Genomic DNA, 13,115 nt, shown 5'->3' with positions numbered 1-13,115 from the left:
TACTCTTTTCACTGCCCATACAAAGAATTTACACCAAACAACCCAAAGTATGCCAATATACAATAATAATATACACTTCCTGTCACGACCCGTCTAGGGGGCCGCGACGAGCACCCGGTGCTAGCCCACCGGGCACCCCTTTGCTTACACTTATACTTACATCTAGGTGAGCCACATAATTAAACATACATTTCCATTCATCATTCATGCTAGTCCCATCGGATGACAATGCTTTCATATCACAGTTGGCATCTATACCACGTCAATGTACATGAGCCGACAAGGCTATCAAAATGATATACAAAATATAGGCCGACAAGGCCAGACATCTCTAACCAAATACACATGTCTACGAGCCTCTAAGAAGAGTATAACATATCACATAAGTGGGACAGGACCCCGCTATGCCCATAATTATGTACACAAAAGAATAAGTACCCAGAAGCTATGGCTCCGAATGAAATGGAGCTCTGCTAGGTAGTCTCTGAGAATACCGCTATGGATCGAGCCTGTCTCCCTGTGCACCTGCAGGCATGACGCAGCGTCCACAAACAAAAGGACGTCAGTACGAAGAATGTACTGAGTATGTAAAGCATGATCAATATCAATATAGAAGCATAATAAGCAACATGAGAATTAGCACAAGATGGGAGATAGTAATATCATCGTCATAGGAACTTACTTGCCGTGCATAGGATTTTTCCGTTCCGTATTTGTACTCGTATTCGTATACATACCTTTATTCACATTCATATCGTATCATATTCGTATTCATACTTGTAACCATATCATATACATAGTATTTACATAGCATATCCGCCCATGCAGGATCGGTGTTTCACACACACTTGGCCAACCAAGGCTCAAGGTTACTCATACCTGGCCTTACCAAGGCTTTAGGGTTACATCTACCTGGCCCTACCAAGGCGTCAGGGTTATCCGTACAATCTGCAGAGGTGTGCGCGCGTTACGTAATCATATACATATTTATTTACATATCTTACCCGGCCTCATAAGCTCGGGGTTCCATAATAGTCGTACATAGACACATATACATAATAGCTCATAAGCATCTTTACTATTTACATCATTATCATCATCGTCACCAACATCATTATACTATCATCGTCATTCATCATATTTATCTTTATCGGCTTACTCGTCATACGAGGGATTTAGTACAATCGTGGCGTATCAAAATCATGAGCTTACTAGCTCGAGAGATCAATTCATTTGAAGGACATCATAGTCTCATAGAAGAGTTAGATATTTGGCCAAAGAACCATGCCTTATGAAAGAAAGGTTAGCCTTACATACCTTTTCTGTTCACTATTTTACACTTGCGCGTTCACCTCCAATGCTAGCGTTTCTACCTTCAGTAAAGTCATACCATCATTAGAATCGATAGCTAGCATATCTGACCAAAACTAGAGAAAATCGGACAACCTCTCCTTTATTTATACGACATTCCTCCATAGCGTATATCAACTCCCACACGTCAATAATGCATTCACAATACCATAACAATAATCATTATTCATCCACATTTCTAGACTTACTTTCAATTACTCATATCCATGGCTATAACACACAACTATGTCCATTCACGTACATTGCTCATCTCATGTTATCAACATCATTTATAACACATTTACATCACAATACATCAAGACTCATAACTCAATTCAAACTATTTCTCAAAATGGCACTATTCCACATTCATGACCCATTTTGCCATACCTCACTACAATCCAAGTATTTCAACTCATAAACACCTTAAAGGCAAAATACATCAAATCCCACTTAAACTATACCCGAAGAGTCGATATCACACCTAAACTATACGAGCGACCTATTACACACCTGACATATAAAAAAGTGATATTATTTACCCCCCAACGGACATTTAACCAGTCTCATGTGTGGAGGTGTTCCACATGCACGCGACACGTCAGCGACACGTTATTTTCTTTTTTTCTCTTACTTATTTATTTGTGGGCCCCACATTTTTAAAAACTTTTTCCCTTTTCACTGTGCCTTCCCCGTGTTTGTTTCTTCACTTCATCTCCCATGGAGATGAAGTTTTTTTAAAAAAAAATCCCTTTTCACTTCATTTCCATTAGCACAGCCCCCCCCCCCCCCTGCCCCTTCTTTTTCATCTTCATTTCCTCCACCCCCATTCCACCACCACCACCACCACGCCCTCTTCTCCTCCAACGCCACCCCCAAAATCCTTCGTCTTCTTTTTCTCCATTTCACCAGAATTGAACAAACCAGAAGTATTTTCATCCCACTTACACTCAAATTTGTCCAAGATTAAGAAACAATACGTAACTACAATGAAGAAATTGCACGAATTGCCCTTCAAATGAACTTTTAACAACAATGAAGATATTGCACGAACTGCCCTTCAAATGGGAAATTTTCATTGCACGCACTGGCCTTCAAATGGGAAATTTTCTTCATTGTTTAACAACAATGAAGAAATTGCACGAACTGCCCTTCAAATGGACTGAAGAAGGGTAACACGAACTGCCCTTCAAAGAATTTCAAAAAACAAAAAAATAAAAAACACCACGACGGGGCGGCGGCATGGTGGCGTGAAGGGAGGAGAGAGAATAAAAATAAAAAACAAAAAACCAGGGGATGAAGAGAAGGGGGAGGGGGCATGAAGATGGAGTGGGGGCTGGCGGGTTGGGTTGGGGGATGAAGAAAAAGAGGGTGGTGTGGGTTGGGGATGAAGAAGAAGAGGATGGGGTCAGGTGGAAGGGTGGGGATAGGGTGGGTGGGGATTATAAAAATATGTATTTTGTAATTAAAAAAAGAAAATAATAAATAAATTTTAATTAAAACGTGCTTATTTTTCAATTATTTTTATAATTTGTGCCACATCAGCCTGTCGGGTGGTATTAATTTCAGTTTTTAGATGTTCAGGTGTGTAATAGGTCGCTCGTATAGTTTAGGTGTGATATCGACTTTTCGGGTATAGTTTAAGTGGGATTTGATGTATTTTGCCATACCTTAAACAACATAGAAACATCATAAATCTTACCTTAGATGTCGTATGAACAAGCCTTGGTTGATAAACTCCACTTGAGCAAAACCCTAGTTTATCTCTAATGAGATTTCTTGACTTGTATGATCCTTAATGGGTTTTCTTATACTTGATTCACTTAGTTTATATTGTTGATCACCAAATATCCTTGAATTCTTGTGGAGAGAAGGGGTGTCATGTAGAAGTGAAATGAAATGAAATGATAAACTTGGTCCCCTTTTTAATAACCCAAAATCTGATCTGAAGTGAACAGTCGTCGAAAGTGCACAGTGGCCGTAAACCCAGTTTACGGGCCGTATTCTGGTTTACGGTCCGTCTTTCACGACCGTATTTAAGCATAACAGAACCAGAAAGGTTTGCTGGAGGTCATGGTGGTTTACGGTCACAGTATACGGGTCGTATTTCGATTTACGGTCTGTATTCTGAGTCGTATTTAACCATTTAGACATTTGGCAAAAAGTTGAAGTTTTGGAATGTTGAAAGACGATAGCAGTTTACGATCCGTAAACCACTTTACGGGTCGTATTCTATTTTACGACCAACTAGGCCGAAGTGCAAATCTGCAACTTTCGCATTTTCAAAACACATAAATAGTCATCCCCTTCTTTGTAAAACACTGTACACTCATACTCTTCGTTGGTCTATTCATTGTACGCTCACGGAGAAATTTCCGAGGTGTAACATTCTCCCCCCCCCCCCCCCCCCCCTCTTAAGACCCCTTAAGAACATTCGTCCTCGAATGTTAAGGTCTTTGGGGATTCTATAAAAATTTCGCCAGAGTCTCCCCTATAATGTGGCACTACCATCCTATCACATCAACCCATAATATCATCGCCTCACAGGGCTACATCACAATATCAACATATCTATGGCCACACACGACCAAAAATCATAAAAGGAAAACATACATACCTTGTGATCTTGATATCTCATCTTGGATCTTTTCCAAGGGCTGGAATAAATGCGGGTATCTGGATCGCATACTCTCTTCCGCTTCCCATGTCATTTCTTCTCGTTTACTGCTCCTCCATAGAACCTTAACTGAGGCCACCTCTTTGTTTCTAAGCCTCTGTACTTGCCTATCTAGTATGGCAATGGGCACTTCTTCATAATTCAACTTTTTTGTCACTTGCACATCACTTATTGGCATGATCGTAGTAGGATCTCCAACACATTTTCGAAGTATCGAGACATGGAAAACTGGATGGACTGATTCCAAATCCGGAGGTAGGTCCATCTCATAGGCCACTTTGCCTATCTTTCGCACAATCTCATAAGGTCCAATGTAGCGGGGACTGAGCTTCCCCCTTTTGCCAAATCTCATTACACCCTTCATCGGTGAGACTTTCAAGAATACCCAATCTTTCACTTGGAACTCTAAGTCTCTTCGACGATTATCCGCATAGGACTTTTGACGACATTAGGCTGCTAACAACCGATCTTGTATGAGCTTGACCTTTTCTATAGCTCGCTGGACCAAGTCTGGTCCTATCAATCTAGCCTCTCCTGCTTCAAACCACCCAATTGGGGATCTACACTTTCGCCCATATAAAGCTTCATACGATGCCATTTGAATGCTAGAATGATAACTGTTATTGTAAGCCTATTCAATGAGTGGCAAATGGTCATCCCAATTTCCTCCAAAATCTATCATACATGCCCGTAACATATCCTCAAGAGTATGAATGGTGCGCTCAGGTTGTCCATCAGTCTGCGGGTGAAATGCCGTGCTAAGGCTCACTTGGGTCCCTAAACCCTCTTGGAAAGACTTCCAAAAATTGGCTGTAAACTGAGTTCCTCTGTCTGAGATAATAGATACTGGAACACCATGGAGTCTTACTATCTCTTTAAGATAAAGCTTTGTATAATCTTCTGCCACATGCGTCGTCCTGACTGGTAAGAAATGAGCTGACTTGGTGAGTCTATCAACAATCACCCATATGGAGTCATACTTACGGCGAGAACGGGCTAAGCCTGTAATGAAGTCCATGTTAATCACTTCCCACTTCCAAGTTGGGATTTCTATAGCTTGCAACAATCCACCCGGCTTTTGGTGCTCGATTTTCACTTGTTGACAATTGGGACATTGAGCTACGAATTCCGCTATATCTTTATTCATTCCATTCCACCAATATATCGACTTAAGGTCATGATACATTTTCGACGCTCCGGGGTGAACAGAATAACGGGAACAATGAGCTTCTCTCAATATCTGGTGGCGTAGACCTGCCACATTAGGAACACATAATCTGCCTTGACATCGGAGAACTCCGTCTCCTGAAATATCAAATGATGACTCCTCTTTCTGAGGGAGTGTATCTCTGTAATGCATTAGCATGGGATCTTCATACTGTCATTCTTTCACTTCTGCCACTAGCGATGAGGCTGCTGAATTCTGGATAGTAGTCCCCCTGCTACCTGAGTCCACTACTCGGACTCCTAGGCTAGCTAACTGCTGGAGCTCACGAGTCATTTCTCTCCTCTCGGGTCATACATCACACAAACTTCCCATAGATCTGCGGCTAAGGGCATCAGCTACAACATTTGCCTTTCCGGGGTGATACAAGATATCAACATCATAATCTTTTAGCAATTCCAACCATCGTCGTTGCCGTAAATTTAGCTCTTTCTGCTTGAAGATATACTGTAGACTCTTATGATATGTATAAATATCCACATGGACACCATATAAATAATCTCTCCATATCTTTAACGCATGAACCACTGCGGCCAATTCTAAATCATGGGTTGGATAATTCCGCTCATGTTTCCGTAATTACCTTGAAGCATACGCAATCACCTTACCATGTTGCATCAATACACAGCCTAGCCAAACACCTGAATTATCGCAATAAACAACATATCCTTCCAATCCCTCTGGAAGTGTCAAGACTGGGGCGGAAGTCAATCTACTTTTCAACTCCTGGAAGCTACGCTCACAAGCATCTGTCCATTGAAACTTTGCCGATTTCTGGGTCAACTTTGTGAGTGGTGTAGAAATAGAAGAAAAACCTTCAACAAATCTCCTGTAATAACCTGCTAAGCCCAGAAAGCTACGAACCTCCATAGGAGTTGTGGGCCTTGGCCAAGTCTTCACGGCCTCAATCTTTTGACAATCCACTCGAATACCATCGGCTGCCACAATATGCCCCAGAAATGCCACTGAGTTCAACCAAAACTCGCATTTGGAAAACTTTGCAAACAACTCTTGAGTTGGAAGGACTCCGAGGACAGTACGCAAATGATCCGCATGTTCTGCCTCGGATCTAGAATATACCAAGATGTCGTCGATAAATACGATCACAAATAAATCCAGAAAAGGCCTGAACACATTATTCATCAGATCCATAAATGCCGCCGGCGCATTAGTTAGCCCAAATGACATCACCCGGCACTCAAAATGACCATATCTTGTTCTAAAGGATGTCTTAGGGATATCTTTCTCCCTAACTCTCACTTGATGATACCCGGACCTCAAATCAATCTTTGAAAACCATTTGGCACCTTGCAATTGATCAAATAAGTCATCAATCCTCGGAAGAGGATACTTGTTCTTAATTGTTACCTTATTCAATTGCCGGTAATCAATGCACATTCTCAAGGAGCCATCTTTCTTTCGGACAAACAATACGGGTGCTCCCCACGGGGATGAACTAGGCCTATTAAAGCCCTTTTCAAGCAAGTCCTTCAATTGCTCCTTTAATTCTTTTAATTCTGCGGGAGCCATTCTATAAGGAGGAATGGATATGGGCTTAGTGCCTGGCAACACATCAATGGCAAAATCAATCTTTCGCTCGGGAGGGAGGCCTGGAAGCTCTTCTGGGAACACATCCGGAAATTCATTTACTACAGGAACTGACTGAAGAGTCGGCGATTCAGCTTCTACATCTTGAACCCGAACTAGATGATAAATGCAACCTTTCGTGATCATTTTTCTTGCCTTTAGATAGGAAATAAACCTACCTTTTGGTGACCCCGTATTCCCTTTCCATTCTAGGACTGGTTCTCCCGGAAATTAGAAATGAACCATTTTCTTCCTGCAGTCAACATTGGCTTAACAAGAAGCCAACCAATCCATACCCATAATAACATCAAAATCCACCATTTCTAGCTCATGCAAATCAATCATGGTACGACGGTCACAAATCACAATTACATAATTTTTATATACTCGGCTAGCTATTACCGATTCACCCACGGGTGTAGACACCTCAAAAGGTTTAATCGACTCCGGCTTGACTATAAATCGACCCGCAATATATGGAGTAACATATGACAATGTGGAACCCGAATCAATCAAGGTATACATATCATGAGAGAATACCGATAATATACCTGTGACCACGTCAGGAGAAGACTCAAGATCTGGGCGTCCAGCCAAAGCATAAACACGGTGTTGAGGACCGCTAGAACTGGGAACTCTCCCTCTGCCTCTACCATGGCCGACTGGATCATGTGAACCTGGCCCCATAGGGCGCACAGATGCTGAAGACCCGGCTACCGACCCTGAAGGTTGGGTCCTACCTCTACCATGAACTGAGGGGCAATCACGCATAATATGGCCTGGTCGACCACATGAATAGCAAATATCTGAGCCCATTCGGCATCGACCCCAATCCAACTTCCCACACTGGGAACATCGTAGTGCGGGTGACCTTGCCTGACCCGAATCATCTCTAAACTGAGACCCCGAATAACTCTGACTCGGCCCGAAACGAGTAGATCTGTCGAACCTCTGGCTTTGAAAACCGTGGAGGCGCACCAATCATAGAATAGCCTGAGTGCCTGGATATCTGCTGCCTGTGCCCGCCTCTGAACTCACTCATCGGACCTGAAGATCTGGCCCTTTTGCTATGACCCCTATCCTGCTCGCGTTCACTTCTCTGCTGTTGTAAACTTTCTTCTAAGTTCTGAGCATGAGCCTGAATGCGTGAAATATCCATATTGTCCTGAAGGGACACGGTCAAACATCTATCCATCAAATGTGGCCCTAGGCCTTTTACAAATCGGTGCACTCGGTCACCCATATCTGCTACCATGGCCGAAGCATACCTAGCCAAAGAATTGAAGCGGAGGCTATACTCTAGAGCACTCATGCTACCTTGCCTCAAATTCAAGAATTTATCAGCCCTAGCTCGCCGAACTTCTGGAGGCATATAGTGTCAGAGGAAAGCATCAACAAACTATTGCCATACCGGGGGAGGTGCATTGGCTCCCTGTGAAGCCATCCAAACCGCATACCATTGGATCGAGACATCTCTCAATCTATACGACGCTAACTCCACCGACTCGGTGTCCGAAGCATGTATCAATCGAAGCGTCCTCAACATACCATCAATGAAGTCCTGAGGGTCCTCCTCTGGCTTTGACCCAAAGAATTCCGGAGGGTTCAAAGTGATGAACTCACGGGCCCTTGCACTAACAGCCCTGTCACCTTGCCCTGTACTTTGCCGCTGAGTCTGAGCAGCAACCAACTGGGTAAGCAAATGTATAGCCTATTTCACATCTTGGCCTGAAGCATCTGGTGGGGGAGCTGGAGGTGCTGGGGCTGGGGCTGAGGCTCCTTCACGCTCCTCTAATATAGGTACTGAACGGGAGGACTGAGATTGAGCCGCACTCTAGGACTCACATTCCTCTACTACCGGTGGCGGTGCTCTTTCAGCCCGCTTTTCTGCCACCGTCTTGCCCTTTTGAGCTGCTGTAGCCTTTCTCTTTACAGGCATTTCTGAAATACACAACACACGATTAAGGGACAATAATTTCTTATACCATAGCTCTATCGCACGATTCTTATGAAGAAAGAAAGTCATTTATTCCTAAAATGTCCGCAACTTCTTGTTTATAAGTGTGGCGTGCAACACACCCATAACCAAGACTCTACCAGACATGGCTCGTAGACACACCCTAGGACTGAACTGCTCTGATACCACTTTTGTCTCGACCCGTCTAGGGGGCCGCGACGAGCGCCCGGTGCTAGCCCACCGGGCACCCCTTGGCTTACACTTATACTTATATCTAGGTGATCCACATAATTAAACATACATTTCTATTCATCATTCATGCTAGTCCCATCGGCGACAATGCTTTCATATCACGGTTGGCATCTATACCACGTCAATGTACATGAGCCGACAAGGCTATCAAAATGATATACAAAATATAGGCCGACAAGGCCAGACATCTCTAACCACATACACATGTCTACGAGCCTCTAAGAAGAGTATAACATATCACATAAGCGGGACAGGACCCCGCTATGCCCATAATTATATACACTAAAGAATAAGTACCCAGAAGCTATGGCTCCGAATGAAATGGAGCTCTGCTAGGTAGTCTCTGAGAACACCGCTATAGATCGAGCCTGTCTCCCTGTACACCTGCGGGCATGACGCAGCGTCCACAAACAAAAGGACGTCAGTACGAAGAATGTACTGAGTATGTAGAGCATGATCAATATCAATATAGAAGCATAATAAGCAACATGAGAATTAGCACAAGATGGGAGATAGTAATATCATCGTCATAGGCACTTACTTGCCGTGCATAGGATCTTTTCGTTCCGTATTTGTACTCGTATTCGTATACATACCTTTATTCACATTCATATCGTATCATATTCGTATTCATACTCGTATCCATATCATATACATAGTATTTATATAGCATACCCGCCCATGCAGGATCGGTGTTTCACACATACTTGGCCAACCAAGGCTCAAGGTTACTCATACCTGGCCCTACCAAGGCTTCAGGGTTACATCTACCTAGCCCTACCAAGGCGTCAGGGTTATCCGTACCATCTGTAGAGGTGTGCGTGTGTTACGTAATCATATACATACTTATTTACATATCTTACCCGGCCTCAGAAGCTCGGGGTTCCATAATAGTCGTACATAGACACATATACATAATAGCTCATAAGCATCTTTACTATTTACATCATTATCATCATCGTCACCAACATCATTATACTGTCATCGTCATTCGTCACATTTATCTTTATCGGCTTACTCGTCATACGAGGGATTTAGTACAATCGTGACGTATCAAAATCATGAGCTTAATAGCTCGGGAGATCAAGTCATTTGAAAGACATCATAGTCTCATAGAAGAGTAAGATATTTGGCCAAAGAACCATGCCTTATGAAAGAAGGGTTAGCCTTACATACCTTTTCTGTTCACTATTTTACACTTGCGCATTCACCTCCAATGCTAGCATTTCTACCTTCATTAAAGTCATACTATCATTAGAATCGATAGCTAGCATATCTGACCAAAACTAGAGAAAATCGGACAGCCTCTCATTTATTTATACGACATTCCTCCATAGCGTATATCAACTCCCACACGTCAATAATGCATTCACAATACCATAACAATAATCATTATTCATCCACATTTCTATACTTACTTTCAATTACTCATATCCATGGCTATAACACACAACTATGTCCATTCACATACATTGCTCATCTCATGTTCTCAACATCATTTATAACACATTTACATCACAATACATCAAGACTCATAACTCAATTCAAACTATTTCTCAAAATGGCACTATTCCACATTCATGACCCATTTTGCCAAACCTCTCTACAGTCCAAGTATTTCAACTCTTAAATACCTTAAACAACATAGAAACATCAAAAATCTTACCTTATATGTCGTAGGGACAAGCCTTGGTTGATAATACTCCACTTGAGGAAAACCCTAGTTTATCTCTAATGAGATTTCTTGTCTTGTATGATCCTTAATGGTTTTTCTTATACTTGATTCACTTAGTTTATGTTGTTGATCACCAAATATCCTTGAATTCTTGTGGAATTTATGTAGAGAGATGTTTTAGAGAGATGGGGTGTCATGTAGAAGTGAAATGAAATGAAATGATAAACTTAGTCCCATTTTTAATAACCCAAAATCTGATCTGAAGTGAACAGTCGTCGAAAGTGCACAGTGGCCGTAAACCCAGTTTACGGGCCGTATTCTGGTTTACGGTCCGTCTTTCACTACCGTATTTAAGCATAACAGAACCAGAAAGGTTTGCTGGAGGTCATAGTGGTTACGATCATAGTTTACGGGCCGTATTTCAATTTACGGTCCGTATTTTGAGTCGTATTTAACCATTTAGACATTTGGCAGAAAGTTGAAGTTTTGGAATGTTGAAAGACGATAGCAGTTTACGGTCCGTAAACCACTTTATGGGCCGTATTCTATTTTACGACCAACTGGGCCGAAGTGCAAATCCGCAACTTTCGCATTTTCAAAACTCATAAGTAGTCATCCCCTTCTTAGTAAAACACCGTACACTCATTGTTACACCCCGCGTTTTCAGAGCAGGAGTATGACATTTACCTCACCGTAGTAAGGTAGTGTCGGAGACGTCCCATAATGTTTTGAAAAGCACAAGCCATGGAAAGTACGTAACAACGAAGAAAGAGGGTGAATTACGATCTCGTAAGTCGTAATCGGGAAAGAGTATTTTGAAACACGAGAACATGATCATTATTAGTATAATAAGTGATAAATATCATGTATGGAGAGTTTCGGAATATTTTGAGATCGAGCAAATTGAAGAAAATAAGTTCGATGAAAATTTGAGAAATGCTGGAAAGATTATTAGTCAACTTTGGAGGGGTATATATCCATGTATATTTGGAGTTTTAAGGCGTTTCAAAATCCTAAAATGCAGTTCGTCGAGTTTAGTTTATAATGTAACAAACCGCTCGTTGATAGGACCTCGGAGGAGAGAATTATAGACGTTACAAACTGAACTGTCGCGCAGAAACAGCACTGCTACAGCACTGCTACAGTACTGCTACAGTACTGTAGCTACAGTGACGCCGTTTCAGACCTTATAAAAAGGGAAAACCCCCATTCTTATCATCAAAAAACTTCTCAAAACTTCCAGAAAAATCAGCCATCAAAGGGCTCCTAAATTCCCCATAAAAGTGAAGGATTTTGAGTGAATTTAAGGCTACGGAATATCAATCGAAGTCCGGGCAACACATAGTCACAAATATGATTTCATTTTGGAGTTGGAGTGGCTTGGAAACAAGTAAATGTTGAAGATTTGGCTACCTTCATGAAAAACAAGGTATGAATTTGTTGAATCTCTTTCTCTATCAATATGAATTAAGAAATAATGGCAAGAACAAGGTGATAGTTTGTTGTATTGATGTTGTTAATTTGTGGGTTGAGATTTGAAGAGAAATTGGACGAAATATACATATATCTATCTTGTAGGATGTTGGGATGTTATTATTGATGTTGTTAGTACTAATTTCAACTTCTTTACGGAAATAAAGTTATTAAATAGTTGTATCACAAGTGGGTTGGTTGAGAAATTTGGAAAATAGTGTGTGGGTTATTTTATGGCATATGGTGGTGTTGGAAATGATATTACGACTATTGGTATTATTGAAGAATAATGTTCTTGCATGGATAGTATGTAATGATATTGGTATGATGTCGTTGGAATATATACTATAAGGTTGTTATCGTGTTCATTGGAGTCGGAAGGTTTTGAAGAAGGTAATAAATTGAAATCATGCATCTTGGATGAAATATGTGAATTGCTAGTGCGATTGTTGATTATGTTAATAGTTTGGCCGGGTTTGAATTCCCGGATTGTGTTGGTTGAGAATTTGGCTATGTTGAATGTTGAGGATGGTATATTTACAGAGGAAATGCTGCCGAAATTTCGGTAGCCAAGTGTTTCCTTAAGATTTCAACTCTAAGTATACTAATGAGAGTTTTGGTAAAAACGACCAATTTGCAGATTTTGACGAAATTGTGATGTGAATTTGGAATAGCAAAAGGAGCAGAAAGAGGTATGTAAGGCTTCACCCTTCTTTCTATGGCATGTCTTAGTTGAAATAAGTTGGGTACGAGCCTCGGGGACAACTCGGTTCCCCGGAATCCGCACCTAAAGTTTTCCACTTTTTGTTCAATAGAATTGAACTAGAAAGTGTGCCAATTGTTGGAAAAACCTCCTACACCCTTAGAACTTGTATAAATGGGACCCGATTACCCTAAGACCCTCACAAGTAACGCTATG

The sequence above is a fragment of the Lycium barbarum genome, chromosome 7 (assembly GCF_019175385.1).
Source record: "Lycium barbarum isolate Lr01 chromosome 7, ASM1917538v2, whole genome shotgun sequence".
Classification (NCBI taxonomy): domain Eukaryota; kingdom Viridiplantae; phylum Streptophyta; class Magnoliopsida; order Solanales; family Solanaceae; genus Lycium; species Lycium barbarum.
Note: the sequence above shows the minus strand (reverse complement) of the source record.